General features: G+C 33.9%; 1 pseudogene across 1 annotated transcript; it reads right to left on the bottom strand.

Moving 5' to 3' along the window:
- Positions 1-1,425: 1,425 nt before the first annotated feature.
- LOC148874205 (glucan endo-1,3-beta-glucosidase, acidic-like) lies at positions 1,426-16,010 on the bottom strand (annotated as a pseudogene). The gene is made up of 6 exons (XR_016105035.1): positions 15,567-16,010; positions 8,597-8,659; positions 5,365-5,441; positions 5,148-5,291; positions 4,621-4,785; positions 1,426-2,704 (listed from the first exon to the last, which is right to left on the bottom strand). The product of XR_016105035.1 is annotated as a glucan endo-1,3-beta-glucosidase, acidic-like (transcript).
- Positions 16,011-17,935: the final 1,925 nt, after the last annotated feature.

Below are 17,935 nucleotides of genomic sequence, written 5' to 3'. Positions count from 1 at the left end.
TCTATTTGGCACCATATGAATAAACTAACTATCTGGAAACTTCTAAACAACCTCACGCAGCATGTTGGTCAAGCACATAAGAAATGGTATCAAAGCCTACCAAGGGCTACCTACTGCTTAGAGCAAAAAGTGAGCTTTCACAAAAAGGGCTACCTACTGCTAGAGTGAGAGCTGCCCAAGGAATGCAACGTTGCAAACTACAAAGCATCTTGTTTACACTAAAGTTATCTGTTAAATGGAAATGGGTTTTTGAAAAGAAAATTGGTAGAACAGAAATAGATTGGAACTTGGAAGAAAAGAAAGACTTATCTAGCTAGTTAAACTAGATTGGAACAGTGATCTTCTTTCCAATTCGTAGTTGTTTGTAGTGTTTCTGAATATAGTATAGTTCTGAATTTTATATATTTTTTTGGGCTTTTGTGTAAATTTTAAAGTTTCATTTAGTTTGGACCGGACTGGATTCGGTTTGTATGGGGTTTGGACCAATGATGGACTTGATTAGATTGGACCAAATCCAGTCCAATTGACACCCCTATTCTCTAAATCAGGTGAGAACTGTTAAAGACACAACCATAAACTTGTATGCTGTCCTAGAAAAAATAGATAGTGAAAGCACACAAAATAGTCCATTTGTAACAAAGATATAATATCTGTTATATAAGATCTTTCTCTATTTATCTATCTCTTAGCCATCTATTATTAGATCTGAAGAAAAATTTATATCTAGCTTTTATTAACAAGATGTATTTGTTTTGATAATTTTATATCTAGTTTTTATTAACAAGATGTATTTGTTTTTTCAGGAAATTGTTAACATGGAGGGTATTGAAGATGTATACTTTGGATTTTGACGAAGACTTTTGGACACCATAGAGCGAAATGATTTTTTTTATTGGTTTTTGGACTATCCATTATGGAGCAATGATCTGAAAATGACAGTTGTATATATAAACATTTTATGATAAACTTTTTTTATATGAAAATGATTTATTTGGTTAAATTTCATAATTATTTGGTTTTTTTAATTAAATATATAATATGCATTTGATTTAAAGGATGCCCATGACAAAATTAATATTTATTGATACAGGTCCATTTACCATTATAAAATAAGCAGCATCTTTTTTGTTGCTTCCTTTTATTATTTTTTTTTAGCATGCATGTATGAATAGAATGCATGAATGACATTTAGTGGCAATTATAAATGCCATTATACCAGTAGTGGAATTACGAATTTGAAACTGCCACTAAAAATAGTTTCTATTGGGCGTTTATATAAGTGTCACTAAAGTTTGGATAAACGCCACTAAAAGTAAGTTTTGTTACTAAAACTTTTACCGATTCAGGTATTAGTGGCATAATTTGTAAACGCCGCATCAGCTGATTTCCTTTACCTAAAGATGAGCGGGATGGGCTCAAGCTCAATTACGGTTGAAATTCTTCAAATAGATACACATGAAGATCTAGCCATTGACTCATTATCATGCGTTTCATGATATCAATGGTAAATAAAACAGGAAACAACAACCACACACACAAGAAAGGGAACAATTAATCAGTAGTAAACACTCCCAAAACTAAATGCAAATGGCCAAATGTGTGAACTGAAAACAATAAAAAGCGACTACTCACCAGCGTTTCTATTGTTTCTCGGTGCAATGCGATGGTGATGAAATACTTAGTTGGGTGCCAAACACTAGCATAAGTAGAATGATAAACATCAATTCATACCACATAGATCCATCTACTGAAATAAGTTGCCGTACTTGGGATGTTTATTTGGAGAGAACAGCCCAAAATGTTTCTCCCTCGGGCTTCCAGGCTTTTGGTTCTCATCAAACATTGCAAACAGGTAGGTTTGTATGGGCTTTCCAGGCCTTTTGGGTGTACCTCTTCCTGACTTGACATGTTTAAGGAGGTTTGAGTAGTATGTCTTTGCATCTTCTGGAGTAGAAATAGCAGGGTCGCCTTCATCTGGCCAACCAGTTTCTGATACAACTACTTCCAAAGAGCCCCCACCCAACTTCTCAAGAGCATAATAGAAAGTATCTACCATGGCATCGAACAGGTTCTGGTAACCATGTTCGTTTTTAGACTTGCATTTAAACAAGGCATAATCAGACTCGATCTTTCCTTTACTGTACAAATAAGCAAAGAAGGGGTAGACATTCGCAAGTAAAGGGGCGCCCTTTTCGACCAAGAAGGCGACGATTTTCTTCATTTCCTGATGATTTCTGAAAACGGAATTACAAGGGGGGTAGGTACTACCCTCAACAAAATCGCCGGAGTAAACTGCAGTCGATACCTTGATTTGGTGGTCATGAAAGCCAGCTGCTTGAACTGCACTGTAAATGTTTCTCATGCAGGATATATTTGAAATCATTTGGATGGGTGTGACTGACTTCATTGCCAACTGCTATATACTTGAATTTGACTGAATCCTTGTATCTTACTATGTAATCTTCAACCCATTTGGATGCCTTGCTTTGGTGTTTTGCCAGATCTTTAAGTTTACCGTTTGGGACGCCTAGCATGAGCTCAATGTCAGATTTTTCCAGAGCCTTAAGAACATCATCTTCATCTGGACTATAAGTTCTCATCTTCCAAATATTGTTTCTTTTGTAAAGACGAACGACTTCATCTGGGCTTGGAAACTGATCTTTGGAGGCCTTCATTCCATAGCAAACGCCTATTGCTTCTGAACCTGCACAATATCCATCATTATTTGCTCGATATATAATTAATTCATCCATCAAATAATTAAATTATGAATCTGATTATATTTCCTATTATAGTAAAGGGTTCGAGCACCCTTTACTGCCTTGCATTGCATTGAAAATATCCCTATGCTTTGTAAGTTTTATTTTATGAGGAGATATTCCCAATGCAAGGGTGAAAATGACTGTTAGAATGGTGTGAATACAGCTTTGCCCTGATATATATTGAAAACATCTCCCCATGATAATATCAAGACACATCATCTCCTAATAAATGGTCACTGAAACTGATCACAATAGACACGTGATTCTTATTTTTTCATAAAATAAATAAATAAATACATAAAGCAACAATAATCCCGTCTATGTTTCTAAGGAAATTGACAAATTAACAGGCCCTCTTCCTACTCTTGGATAACAAACTCCACGTACGTATCTACAAATTGGAAAATAGAAATTAGAAACAGACACATGGGTTAGAGAGAGAGAGACCTGAAGCCATCAACAGTTGAGGAGACGTAGCAAAAGAAGGAATATTATTGAAGAGACGCCAAGAACTATCGATCGCATGAGCCTCATCAACATCTGAGCCCCTTATATAGAACTATGAATCATGAGGTGTTAAATTTAATTAAGACTTAAGTTTGGGCCTCACCAACTTGTCAAGATTCTTTGGTTTACTAGCATGCGCGCTATTCACACCGACCTCACAGGCATTTCCCTCCAAGTATCAGAGGTTAGAAGTTGAGCTGTTTGGAGAAAGACTAAACGAATAAACAACAAAAGTCTTCGTCTCAGAATAAAATGGATTGTATGCTTGTCAGATGATCACATGCACTCATGGACCACAAATCATCTGATTTTTTTGAGGTGCAATAAGTGCACAAATAATTTTACTCATCTTGGTTTAATATAATGTCATTTGATATTATACAATATTGAGAAGGAAATCTGGTCTCATTGACCATGCATGTATCTAGCAATAATATTTCTATGGGCTTCCCTCTCGGCTGTCATCGGTACATGTGAAATTACTTCGTCAAACGGATGGATTGACATGAAGCTTCATTGGACTACAAGAAAAATGGTAAAGACCGCCGCCCTTGATCTACCACTGCTGTCTTAGATCAAGACAGCCGGCACAGATGAAAAAGACCACAGCCTTTAATGGCCGGTCCGACACGGTTCGAAATGCACTAAAACGACGATCAATCAGAAATATCGGCTTAGCATCAATAAAGGCGGCAATCTAATCTGCCAGCTTAGATCCTGAATGACCGTTGCCTTGGGTTCTGGCAAACATAAATTGCATCTTTTGGTGGCGGTTGTCTAAACCACCGGCTTAGGTCTCATACGACTACCACCATAGCTTTTGTCAAATGCCACTTGCGTTTTTAAGTGGCGGTCTAAACCGCCGGCTTAGATCTCATACGACTGCCGCCTTAGGTTTTGTTTATGGCCAAACCAATGGTAGGATGACCATCGGCTTTGATATTTCTTTTTTTTTTATTATTATTTTTATACTAGATTAATTTCATCATTTTTTTGTACTTACACTTTAATTCCAAGATTCATCACTTTAATACATGTTTAATACAAATCTCATGACAATTGATATATTATAAACAACTTAAATAAAAATGCAATTTGAAGCAAAATCTAGTAATTTACAAAATTAATTACTATAATATCCAGAAAAAATTGTTCAAATACAATATCCAATTGACATATAAAAAAAATACAAGGATTTCAGAAACATTCAATTTGTCAAATAATGTACCACATCTTCCAATGCAAATCCACTTAACATAATGTTAAACCTACAAATCATAACATATAAATTGTTAGAAAGTATAAAGTATATGAGATATTGATAAAAATATGTATAAAAATAAATATTTACCTATGCAAAATATAATGCAATCCTTGATGGCCTCTTGGATTAAAAGAACAACCATAATATTAACATGCCAAAACGCCCCATGCAATCCTACTGAATTTAGTGATGGCAATGCAAGCATTGAATATGGCAAGAAAAAACAACAAGAATGTTGTCCAGATGTAGACCCTGCAAAGAGAAATTATCTTAGTAAGATCAATATATTATATAAAATTCTATGAACTCAAGTATTGAATTATGAAGAAGTTGCTTCCTATTACCATCCAATCTTAGCTAAGTATAAGTCATTTTCCAAATCAACCCTTTCACTAATAAGATCTGTTAGAATTTAGAGAATAAACATGGAATGCTAGTCCCTCTGCTCAAAAGAAGGGATAAGTGGCACATTATGGGGGCTCAAACCCCCATAATGGAATGCTGGCCCCTCTGTCAAACAGTTACTGTCACTAGACTACAGACAAACCTACTTTGGATATATAGATGCATGATAGAGTAAGGAATCAGTAATTTTTTCTTCACATGTTACTTACTGGCTTTTGGCAGGTATTCACCCATGGGAGTCAGATTCTAGAGGCCAGCCTGAGGGTGTGAGCTGTGCTTGGCATGCCATGGTACTGTGTTGTGCCGGGCCATGTCAGCCCGTGTGCAACCAAGCCTGTTTAATATCTCTAGTCCTAAGAAGAAAATAACCACCATTTTTTTCCAAACTAGTTAAAGAATGAAAAGTAAACATAAAGCATCATATACCTCAGGAATCTTCTTTTCCTCTACAAAAGCAATTGAAACCTCTGAATGGCATATAATAAATTCCACAGCACCAGCACCTATAACAATGAAAGAGTAGTCACAACTATTCTTCTTCAACTACTGTGCTTATAAAAAATTAGAAACACTCGACAGGGATTTTAGTCAGGTGTCCTATCCCATATTTTATTGATATAGTTAAAAGGCACCATAAGAATATTTCTAATTAAAATCATAAGCCTATAATATAGAAAATCAAATTCTAAAGCAACAAACAATGATGATGTTGACGATGCTAATGATGACAGCTTAATCACAGGGCAAAGCAACAACAGATCTACAAGGCATTTCTGAGAATCATTCCAGAAAATTGTAACAGGGGTGAATAGAGACTGTGGAAGGATCACACTGCTCAACCCTGCTTGGTGTCAAAGTATAGATTCAAGAGCACAAACAGCTAATAAAAAAATTTGTTATTCAACTTTTCAATCCCTAATACTGAAAAATTAATATACAACAAACCAGTAACTTACTTTCTCAACACCAAGCAACTGAACTTGAACCATTTCTCAATATCAAAACTAGTTTTTGGATGCTTAATGTTTGTTTCGACAAATTGCAATAGAAAGTGTTTTTTATCTTTTTTCTTTCTTCCTTCAATTCTGTCTTTGTTTCTGCATTTTTGATGATTCTTGCTAATCGTAGTTGGTATCTAGAAACCACTTTGGATGCTTAATGTTTATTTCCTACCCTATTGTTGCCATCTACACCTTCTATGTGGGTGGCTGGGATTACGTTTGGATATGGTATTGGGTTCTTGCTAATCAAAGGAGGGGTGTCTGTGGGTGTATCATTGCCATATTTTATTGGTTCTTAAGTCAGTACCGCTTTTTTTTTTTTTAATTTGTTTTCTTTATTGTCTACAATCTAAGTTAGTATCGTCAAACCAGATCTTTCTTTCTGTTCTTTCTCCTTTTTCTTTTTTTTTTTTTTCAATTGTAATTATGTTAATTCAACACCATATATGGTTATGCAGAGGTGGTTAGAGAAACCAGATCTTCAATTGTAATTATGTTAATTCTACACCATATATGGTTATGCAGAGGTGGTTAGAGAAACCAGATCTCTTCTTGTCATTTCATCTTTCAGCCAACCCCTTAAATTCTACCTTGGTAACTGTATGCTGCAATTATTTGAGTCTGTGCATTTAAGGAAACGGTTGATGCATTCTTCTTGGTCAACTTTCCAGATTTATCTTTCGTATGAAACCACTTGTATACGTTCATGACTGTATCTGTTGGTTCTGTTATAGCTTCTAGGCCTGGTAGATCCTGGTAGAGTGATTTTTTGTCACAGTGTTCTACTATGGTAGAGTGATTTTTTGTCACAAATTTAGCAGATCTGGTTCAGCACTAGGCCAGACCTAACCTCATTTGTATCATTTTCAAAAGGGCTGAGATTGATTAGATTGTATACTCCAAAAGAAGAATAGAGAGTAGTTTACTTGTGCAACTTTGAGCAATTCGGTTTTAACTTTTCTAAGGTCTTTGGTGAACAGTAGTAGTTGATATTGTGTTGGTAACATCCACATTTGAAAATTATTCGTTCTAGAAAAGAAAAAGGAATATCATAAAAGAATGCATGCCTGTCAAGGACTTTTGTGAACAGTAAACATTTACAATTGAAAGTCACTTGTTCTAGAAAAGAATAGTGAAATATCAGATGAAGAAATACTTGGGGCAATGTATGCTCATATCAAACTCAGTCACAATCTAACTATGCCTCACATCATGCAGATAGACCCATCTAGGCCAGCACCAACTATTGGGTTGATGTTAATTTTGATCATCTGTATGCATTCTGCAAACCATATTTTACCTACTAAAAAAAATTTAAGGGGCATTGATGGTTAAGTGCCTCTTGTGGAGGCAAGGCATAAATAATGCCAAATGGCACTACTCAGCAGAAACAACTAGGTAGTTCATGCACCATATAACTATAATTAAAACATCCAGCTCATATATTCTTCTGGCCATCCATTTGGGCCCAAGAACTCCTAGGGCCAGGGGGACTTCTATACATCCTTCTCATTAGATTCCTCAAGCTAGAAAAACCTGTCCAATTTCTATTATGTAGAATGAACACAGGGTACCCCTCCCCCCTTTTAATGATCGGGAAAATCTATGATGCAGAAAAGATATGGGATGGAAAGCAAAGTTCTGGCTACAAAAAGGTAGAAATACTAGCTGAAATATATTTAATCCTGAAAAGCTTTACAAAGAAACAAATGAAGCCAAAATGCAGTTTTTAGACAAAAAACCCTTATTCTTTGATTTGTGCTTTCAGTTTAACTTCTGATCAGTCAAGTGAATCATAAATGCGGTAGCCAATCAGGTGTTACTTATCAAAATTCATAGGTGAAGGGTCACTCCTGGACTTGAATTGGTTTCAAAATCTAAATTTGCTAATAGAATCCTAACCAAATTTCTATTCAACCCCATGTTACTTGCTAGTATATCTTATCTTACTATTTGAAACAACTGCATTTGTTGTTTTCCTTGACATCTTGGAGCACAAGTTAAACCAGCAAAATGGATCCATTAGTCATAAATTTCTCTATAAAGGAATTATTCTATGGCATATGGATCGAGCTGCCCAATTTGAAGAATTTCAAGTACATCGAACTACACTGTCCATTGAAAATTTACAAATTCTCAATCCAACCCAAACCAAGTAGCACACTTGAGCTTTGGGCACAAAATTCTCTATAACTAATGAAATAGTAGCTATTCTGGTCCAATTGTACAGAGGGAATTGTACTGGCATTAATAATAGAATGCATCTAGGACAATGTTTGAAGTTTTGGATTATATTTGCAGAGGTAGATGCTGAGGGACCATCTCATCTTTATCACATTGGTCATTTAGATTTGGAGCCAAACATGGCATTTGCAGTTCATTGTTTTGGATATCCTTCTATTTTGTTTTCTTATTCTAGTTCACCTTTCCATCTTCTTATTTCTTTTCCTTGAATCTCTGCTTCCGTTCTATAATTATTCTTGATTTTTTTCCTTCTTGTTTATGGCTTATTATTGTTATTTCATAATTTAATTTTCAACATATGCACTAATTTCTCTTTTGCATAATATGTCTTGAAACAACTCCAACATTGACTTAAAGAAATATAAAAACCCAAATCGTCAAAAATTGGCACCCTATCAATAAAATGGCTATACCTCTTTCAAGACATGCCGGATTTACAAGATCTTGGTCCCATTGAATGGATAGCTCAAATGACACTGAAATCATGCAAAATGGGCAAGTTATGATCCATTGAAAGTAAGTTGAATGAAAAAGGATGTAATTTCATCTTCAACTTTTCAAAATTCTAAGACCTCTCCAAAATGACTGTTAATACCATTTCATCTTCAACTTTTCGTATATTAAATAATTTATTTATGATCATATTAAACCTATATTTATATATTACTATTAATATATTTTCTTATGATTCATTTTGAGTTTCTTAGTGTAATTTTGTGCATCTTAATTTTTAGTCTATATATATGTATATATAATGTATTGGATACATCTCTTAAAACTATATTTTTTTTGATATATCTTATATATTTTTTTTCAATAGTTTGAACCTTGCTTTTAATTCATGATTTGATTTGTCATTGTACAAGAAAAATAGTTCCAAGTGATTTTTATTTCAAGAGTTACTGATGTAACGGAACATAGTATTTGATTACCACGAAAACAACAATAAATAACTACATAATTTTGTGTATTTGGTTTAGCATTAATTAAAGATGTGTTTCCCCTTGCTTTTCTCTAAAATTAACCCTCGGTGGTGATGTCCATATAAAAATGAATTTCCTTTTGTCTGATCGTTCCTTTCTAGAATTTTAGACCTCTCTGTGCCGTTTGCAAAAGTCTTGCATGTTCAATTTAATGTCTTCTTCTTTTAGCAGTTTGGTCTATTCCGAGTGATGGGTTTAAGTCCCTATTTTCTGGTTTAATTTCTCTCTGTGTTGGGACTTTACTTTATTTGCAACGCAAACAGACAAAACAAAACAAAGTGAAATCTGAAATAAAATCAGACTTTTACATCAATGCAAATGAAATTGTATTACAAATAAATCAAGCCTAAAGAATAGAAGCAAGTTGTGACAAAATAACAATACCCTTAAAAGCTAATCTTGGATCATTTTCATTAATTTTTTTTATAAGCTTTTGTAATCGTTTAACAGAGTTGTTGAACCATTTAACTAACCCAAGGCCCACTTTCCAAATGGTCTCTATCCAATTCGAGTTTGCAACACTAATTGATTTATTATGGCTCCTAATATTGTAAATTTAAAAGATTCTAAACATGGTGGCCAACTCACCATGGATATGTCTAATGAACAAACCAGTATTCCCTTAAACAAATGACAATACAAGGTCTGAGTATAAGAAATGAACATTGATATAGGTCTTATGTTCATTTTGTCTTTCATATTTTTAACATTTTGAGTGGTTTAATCAGTTGACTCATGGGCTCATGGGCTCATGGCCCATTTTCCAATTTGGTCTTATGTTCAGTCCGAATCTAACTGCATTAATTGATTTACCGTTCGTAATATTATAACTATATACTAATATACATGCGAATTCACCATGGTTATAGCTAATAAACAAAACAAACTGCTCTTAAAATAATGCCAATATAAGGTCTGATTAATAATAATAAAGGCACATGGTCAGGCCATCAGAAGGGGAATCCACTACCAATAAATGGTTATTTGGTTTGTCTAGTTCTTAAAATTATCCTATAAACAAGTGCCAACACGTGTTATACCTTTTGTATTAAAATTATTCTAATTTAAAATACCCTTAGTATATAAATCTTAGTTATCTAGAAAACAAAGGGTCATCTTTTTTGTATTAAACTTGGTTTGATATGAGATAGCTAGAAAACAAGCAAATCTACGCTTGTATAATGCGTCGACAATGTCTGAATAGAGTTGGTTTTTATTGTGAATTTTAAAAGGTTTACCGAGAGATAATGGAACATGGCCTGGATTCCAATATGTATTATTTTCAATAAAATATATTATAACTATTATGTATGATATATTATATATATTCACAAGCTGAACATGAGTCAACTTGAGTAGGAAAGAATAAGTTTGCATTGAGGGTATAGAGACGAAGTTTCAAGTTTCAATTTTCTCAAAATGGATTGGATATACAGACCTTTAATATGTTAATATAACTTGTTTTCTAGAATTGTTTATTTTTATATAGATGAAGGTAATGTATTTATTTTAACCCTTAGACAATGATACAATGTGGGACATGAAACAATAGATAGACAAAATGTGTTAAAGCCGATACTATATTTATATTTTGGGAAATTGTCTAAAATTCATCACGAGTTTTCAACATTTCTCTTAAACTCACAACTTTACAAATGTCTAAAACTCACTATATTAACAAGTTTATATTTTCCAAAACTTACCTTCCGTTAGTGCACCGTTAATGCTTCTTAAGAGAGGTGTTCATGTTAGAATAAATAACATTTTTCATGACCAAATTACCCTTGAATGGTGAATTAGAGGAAAAATGGTCTTCTCAGTTTTCAATTTTCTTTTTTTTTTTTTTTTTGCATTTTTAGTGTTTTGTTATAATTCCCAATATTTTTTATAATTTCTGCTTTTTTTACATTTTTCTATTTTCTACAATCTATAAATTTTCCTGTACTTTTTGTTATTTATTTGCAATTTCTGTGTTTTTCTATAATTTTTTTTGTGTTTTTCTACAATTTTTATTTTCTGATTTTGTTTTTCAAATTCTATAGTTTGTATAATTTTAATTTTTTTTTTGTTTGCAATTTCTATAGTTTTTTATATTTTTTGTAATTTCTAAGTTTTTATGTATTTTATATTTGAAAATATTTTTTTGAACCTTTTCCTTTTTTCATGTCTAAATATTAAATGGTAACATATTAACACCTATTAATTTATTTTTTTATATATTTTACACTTTTCTAAGAAGGTTAAAATGGTGATATATTAAGACATGGTGAGTTTTAGAAATTTTGAAAGGTTGTTGTGAGTCCAAGAGAAATTCTGAAAACTCATGATTAGTTTTAGACAATTTCCCTTTTTTGAGTCATAGTTCTAGAGCCAAGACAAACCTGATCCATCTTACACCCACTTAATTGTTTTTTTTTTTTTTTCCTTGTATTGAACATTATTTAATTTAAAATTTTATAAATAATTAAATTGTCATTATATGATGCCTTAGTCCCAAAGCCTGGCCTAGCCCAGCCTGGGCCCATACAGACCCAGGCCTGGACTTATAATTTGGGCAAGAAGGATGGGCCGAGGCTTGATCTGTAACCCTTATTATAAGTGCGAAGCCCCGCCTGGACCATGACCAACCCTACCTCTGGACACTGGTATGTTTCCTACACCTCATGCACATACAAGTCATGATAAATGCAGAGGAAGAATACACCCGTGGGATTAGTATTACTCCTCTCTTGAAGAAGCTGATGCCTCTAGCAATCTTATATACATCTCACGCCTTTGGTAATGGAAAGCCTAACTCATGGCCCCGTGATTTGAAACTTGGGTGTTGATAGCCTTTATATTCTGGTTACATGAATCAACAATATAGCTTATAGACGAAAAATTAATTCCAGGAAATTTGTACTTGATAACATGGTTTGGGCTAAAGTACCCCTCCATATTTCTCTCTGAGGACTAATCATCAGGCATATTAATTTCAGCCTAGACAAAACCTTGTTAGTACATGTTGAAAACAAGCCCTATTAAGTTAGAAGTGGTAGAAATTTTGATACGCAAATTAAGTTACCCAGGGATAGCAAACCCGCATACAAATATGGCAAATCTAACTCTAAGGTTGTGTTTGGTCTAGTTCCAGCCACAAGTAATTTTCATCCTATGATAAGCAGTTACGTACTTTAGCGAGCTTGAGATGATACGGATTGCTTTCCAGGAAATAGATATATATATAAATGCTAGTTAATCATGGTCCCAAGGACCGACTTAACATGGCCTTTTAATCCGAGTATGGGTCAGTGGGTGTGTAGCTGGTATTCTCCTGGTCTTCATAATCAAATTCGTCGACTAATTTCATTGACTGATCGACTTGACTTGGGCACTTGACTTGAATGACCTATATGAAGAGATGTATTTCCTAGCAATTAAGAAACTAATGGATTATTGGCCATGTGGAAAGCGAGAGAAAGTTTTAGAGAAATTTCCTACAAAGGGCATGATGACCAAAATATTGCTTGTGGTTTGAGATAACGAGCTGGACCAAAATATTCCAACTTTCCGAGATATTCAGGCCACCAGACGTGACTTGTCCGGCCGCTGCGCTACACACTCACATATCGGTGGTGATTATAGGAGCGGTAGCTTACAGTCACAAGTGGCTTTGTTCATAGCCAATAACCATACGATATCATAACGTATGTGTTCTGTGTTCTGTTTCTTGTTGTATGTATCGATCACTAGATCACTAGATTTTAATGCCCATAATTTCTTAATTAAACCACTCTAATTTTTTTGTTTTAATTATTTGTATTTTTAGTTTTAAGTCAATTTTTTTCTTTTTTTAGTGGTGCTTATTAATAAATGTTAAAGTTAACTATTAAAATTTATATACTATTAAATATTAAGATGATTATATTAGTTATTTCAAAATTGATGTGTATGTCTATATATATATATATATATATATATATATTCATATTCATATTTTAGTTTGTTTTTATTTTTTTACATTTTAGCTATTCCATCATCTTTCAACAGTTGTTACTATATCTTGATATGTCACATTTTATGGATTTTTCAATTTAAATGACTTATTTAGCTGCAACAAAAAAGGGTTATAGTGATAGACCAAATCTGTCATTATAGGATCTATAGTGATGAACAAATGACAAAATTTCATCTGTCACTACAAGTGGCTTCACTATAGCTTATAGTGACGGATTTCAAAATCCATCACCAATGCTTGGCCTATAGTGACGATTATATTCATCACTATAAAGTTTTTCTATAGTAACAAACATCATATAACCATCACAATAGATTTTTACCTATAGTGATGAATTTTATGCTTATAGTGACGGTTGTATTTGTCACTATTGTCTTCCTATAGTAACAGATGATACATGACTCACTATAGATTTTATAGATTTTTACCTATAGTGACAAACATCATAAAATTCATCACTAATTTTATGCTTATAGTGACAGTTGTATTTGTCACTATTGTCTTCCTATAGTAACAGATAATACATGACTGTCACTATAGATATTTATAGTGACGATTCTCTCCGTCACTATATTAGATTGTGAATACCTATACTAACAATTTTATTTGTTACTATATTCAATTTTAAGCATCTATAATGAATTTGCTTGTCACTATATTAGATTTTAAGCATTTATAGTGACTCTTTTATCTGCTACTATATTAGGTTTTTGAAACTCTATAACCTGAAACATATTTATATGAGAAATCATATGTTTTATTCATTTCACATCACAATAAATTTACAAATAAAATTTCACAAAATTTTAATATATTAAATAAAAACTAAAAATACATGAAAATATAATATACATACGTCAACATATAAAAGTGTATCACAAGTGACACTTTGCTATACATATAATAAACCACAATAAAAATGAAAATTATCGATCTCAAATCCCTTCATCCTTGTATGTTGTAACTCCTTACAAATGCATTCAACTTGAAAAGCAAAATAAATAAAAATTAGATTGAATAGCTAGCATGAGATTAAGGCAAGTAAATAAATTAAAAAAGAAATCGAGATTGAATAGGTAAAGCAAACCAATTGATGGTAAACTTTGAACAAATATAATTCCAAAATTCAAGGCTTCTAGAACGTGGTTCCATCAATGTGAAAATCCAAATTGAATTTGGGGTTTACTCCATGGCTGAAATATAGAGTCACCACCCATCAATGCAAGGAACAAGGGAGCGATGAGCCTCCCTAGTTCAATAAACAAAACAAGACTCTCATGTGCCCAAATTAAAGCTATTCTAGGTACTTTTTAGGGGAGAGAGGGAAGATGTTAGGAACCTCTCTCCCATATTCAACATATAGTACCACTTCCCTTAAAACAAAGAAATAAAATAATAAGAACAAAAGATAATAAAACCCACAAGATTTCTAGCAACCTTGACCATCAAAGAAAAACCCAAGTGATTCAACCTTCTCATTCTCTTTTCAAGTGAGTGAAACCCTTAAAGGAGCAAAGGATTAGGCAACTACATGCATCATCTTTCTTTATCCAAGGTTCCCCTCATTACTACTTGGCTAATGAGAGAAATTAAAGCACAAGGGAATCAATCCCCTATAAGCCACCTCATTTAGGGCTCACTAAACACAATCTACACTTAGGATTTGAAACAAAAAAAAAAAAAAATGGAGACAAAACAAACCAATAAACAAGATAAAAAAACTAACTTGGACTAGAGTTCAACATAGAGCCAAAATACCATTAATCATGTATTCTAACATTCAAATAATATGTATATTCATTTAACTAGACAAATTAGAATTTGAACACTATGAAAGAGAAGAGATTTTAGAAATGATACCAATTCTACTTAAGTTAAATAAATACTAAGAGAACATAGGATATTATCCTAAACAATCAACAAATTGTTCTAATGATCGATTTCTACACCAAGTCACCAATAAATTAATTAAAAAAGAATTCCAAACATCATCCAATCAACAAAATAATCCATACTTAAATAAGAACTACCTAGAACATTAATAAAATTTAATAAAATAAAAAATAAACAAACAAATAATTTCAATAAGCATATTTATTTATCCTAGACTAGAATGAATTAAAAAGCTATTAAAATGAATAGATTTCAGCACTAAAATAAATTCAAATTAATCTTAAATAAACACCATAAGAGGGATATTCATTCAAATTGATTAACAAGGTGTTCTACGATTCCTACATTTAATCACTATGAAAACTACTCCAAATAATTGCATAATATCATCCACAAGAAAAAAATCACATGCTGAAATTATAGTCTACCTAGGATACTTAAAAAATCTAGAAAATGATATTATAAAAATTAAAATAAAATAAAATAAAAAATATGAGGTGAGGAGCTCACCTCTGTGTGGCCTTTTGACAAACATCTGGTGTAGGATAATACGAGCTGAAATATTGATGGTGCCGAAATGTTTGATGGTCTTCCTTTCTTGGGTCAAAATCTAGTTTTCTTGGGCCGAAATTATAGCTAACCCTCTTTTCCTTCGCCCTTGCTACTTTCTTGGTCGATGGCTTGTCTTGTCATCTCTTGGCCGTATGAGATGGTGTCCCTGCCCAAAACTGAGGAGATCTTCTTCTCCTTCTATTCTTCCTTCTTCTTCCTCTTTCACTTGCATGAAAATGGGTTGTCTAAAGTTTTTCCTTTTTTTTCTTTTTCCTTTTTTTTTCTTTTCTCTCATTCGCTTTACTTCTTTGACCGAATTTAATGCTAGGGGACAACCTTCCTTGAAAGGCTATAAATAGAGTTGGGAAGGATTTAAACTTAAATTTTAAATTTGAATTTCAAGAGGCCATGACTCAAATTTTGAGAGGGAATGCTAGCATTTTATAAATTAAGGTTTTGGGGAGTGTTTTCTAAAGGTTGGGCCAATCCTAGGGTGGAAGGAGAGTGATGGACTTAGATCTATGGCCAACAGTTACATCTAGGGTTGTTAGGGGGCTCTGAGTGATTCTGAGAATGTGCATGGACCTAAATGAAATTGTGTAAGGGGTCTTTGCAATGAAAGGGCAATTTTAAGGGGTGTGATATGTAGGATTTGAAGGTTGCTATTAAACCTTAAGATTCTAGAGTTCATCTCTATCGTCGAGATTGCATGAATTGGAATCCTTGTAGATTGAGGGGTAAAATGGAGAATTCTTCAATGAAATTTTCCAAAGGGGTTCTAAGGTGTTCAAAAATGGTGATGATGGGGTTTCATGAGCTTGTTGGGTATGCCAAAGTGAGAAATCATGATTTGAAGTGTGTTGAGTAATGAGGGGTATTAAATTAGGATTTTTCTTGAAGGGTAAAGTGATTTTGGGTTTAAAAAAGTGGAGGATTTATTTGGGTGCCTTGGAAGGCGATATCATAGTCTAAGTGTATCAAAGGGTGTACCACAATGCAAGTCTTGAAATAGGAGAATAGCGGTTGATGAGAGCCCTTGATTTAGAATATTTATAGATGAGGGGTAAAATGGTCATTTAAGGTCTAAATTTTAGTGGATTGATGATCATGAGATTTTGATGGATTTGAGGTGTCAGAAGATGTATGATTATGGATTTCTTGAATTTGGGGCATACCAAATTTAGACCTTTTGTTAACTTGAAAAGATCAGGTCCTAATCCCATTAAGAGGTGCTTATCCAAATCATATTTGGATCAACCTTCTCTTCTAATGATAAGGATAAACCCTTATCTTATCTGCAGATTAGATTAGATTTATCCTAATCTTATTAGGAGGTTTCTAGATCTGAATCACATTCAGATCTGGACTCTCTGAGTGGATAGGATTAAGACCCTATCCTAACTGCTAATCCATCTCAGAATTCGCCCCTTTAATTAACTAAATTAATAGCCTAGTTCGAAATGGGCTTTAGGCCCATTAAGCTTATGTGCTCACTTAACCTTCCTAACTGCTGCCCAATTGGGCTTCCTTGTATGGCGTGGGACCCAAGCATTGATCTACACATCAGCCACATGGGTTCGGCCTAGCCTTTGTTACAAGGCCTGGTCGAATACACTGTTAAAGACAGTGCACCCCCTGAAACCCATCAAATGGGCTCTATGGGCCCAACACTTACCCTAAGTGGTCCTTGGGCCAAGTCACCTTGTAACACCCAGGGACTGTGGGCAGATGCAAGATTAACCCATCAGGTATTATCCTCAATGGTCTTACACTTAACCTCTCAGCCCATAATGATCATACACTACCCGACAAGAGAGGACTTCTCCCTCGGCTGCAAGGAACAATGCTGCACTCTCCACTTATATGGATCCCGGGAATTAAAACCCTTTTGCAAACATTTTAGAAACCATAATATATATACTTTTATATCTCATATAAAATATATTTTGCAAAACAAATTTCAACGGTTGAAATCGGCTGCCGGCAGTCTTGGTTTCCAACAGTGAGAGTGCATCCCCGATCATTACCTTTGTCCGACAAAGGGGCTGATCCTGTCACTATGATCACCCACTCAGATGAATTCTCGGATTGTCCCAACATACCCAGGTTTTGACCCCCGCTAAGGATCTCACTGATTGGTACATCAAAGACAGCCCGATCCGACACCTAGTGCAGTATCATAATCGAGTCTAGGGGTCGGGTGTAACTTTCCAGTTTTGCCCATCAATCTCTAAGGTCCAGGGCAATACTAGAAATCTGGTCCAGTTCAAAGATTCAATTAATCCCACACTGTATGTGCCTAGGGTCTCACCCGGTAGCTGAGACAA

This window comes from Nelumbo lutea, chromosome 1, assembly GCF_056320005.1.
Source record: "Nelumbo lutea isolate HS-2025 chromosome 1, American lotus-T2T, whole genome shotgun sequence".
In the NCBI taxonomy this organism is placed as follows: domain Eukaryota; kingdom Viridiplantae; phylum Streptophyta; class Magnoliopsida; order Proteales; family Nelumbonaceae; genus Nelumbo; species Nelumbo lutea.
This window is presented reverse-complemented; position numbering and strand designations above follow the sequence as displayed.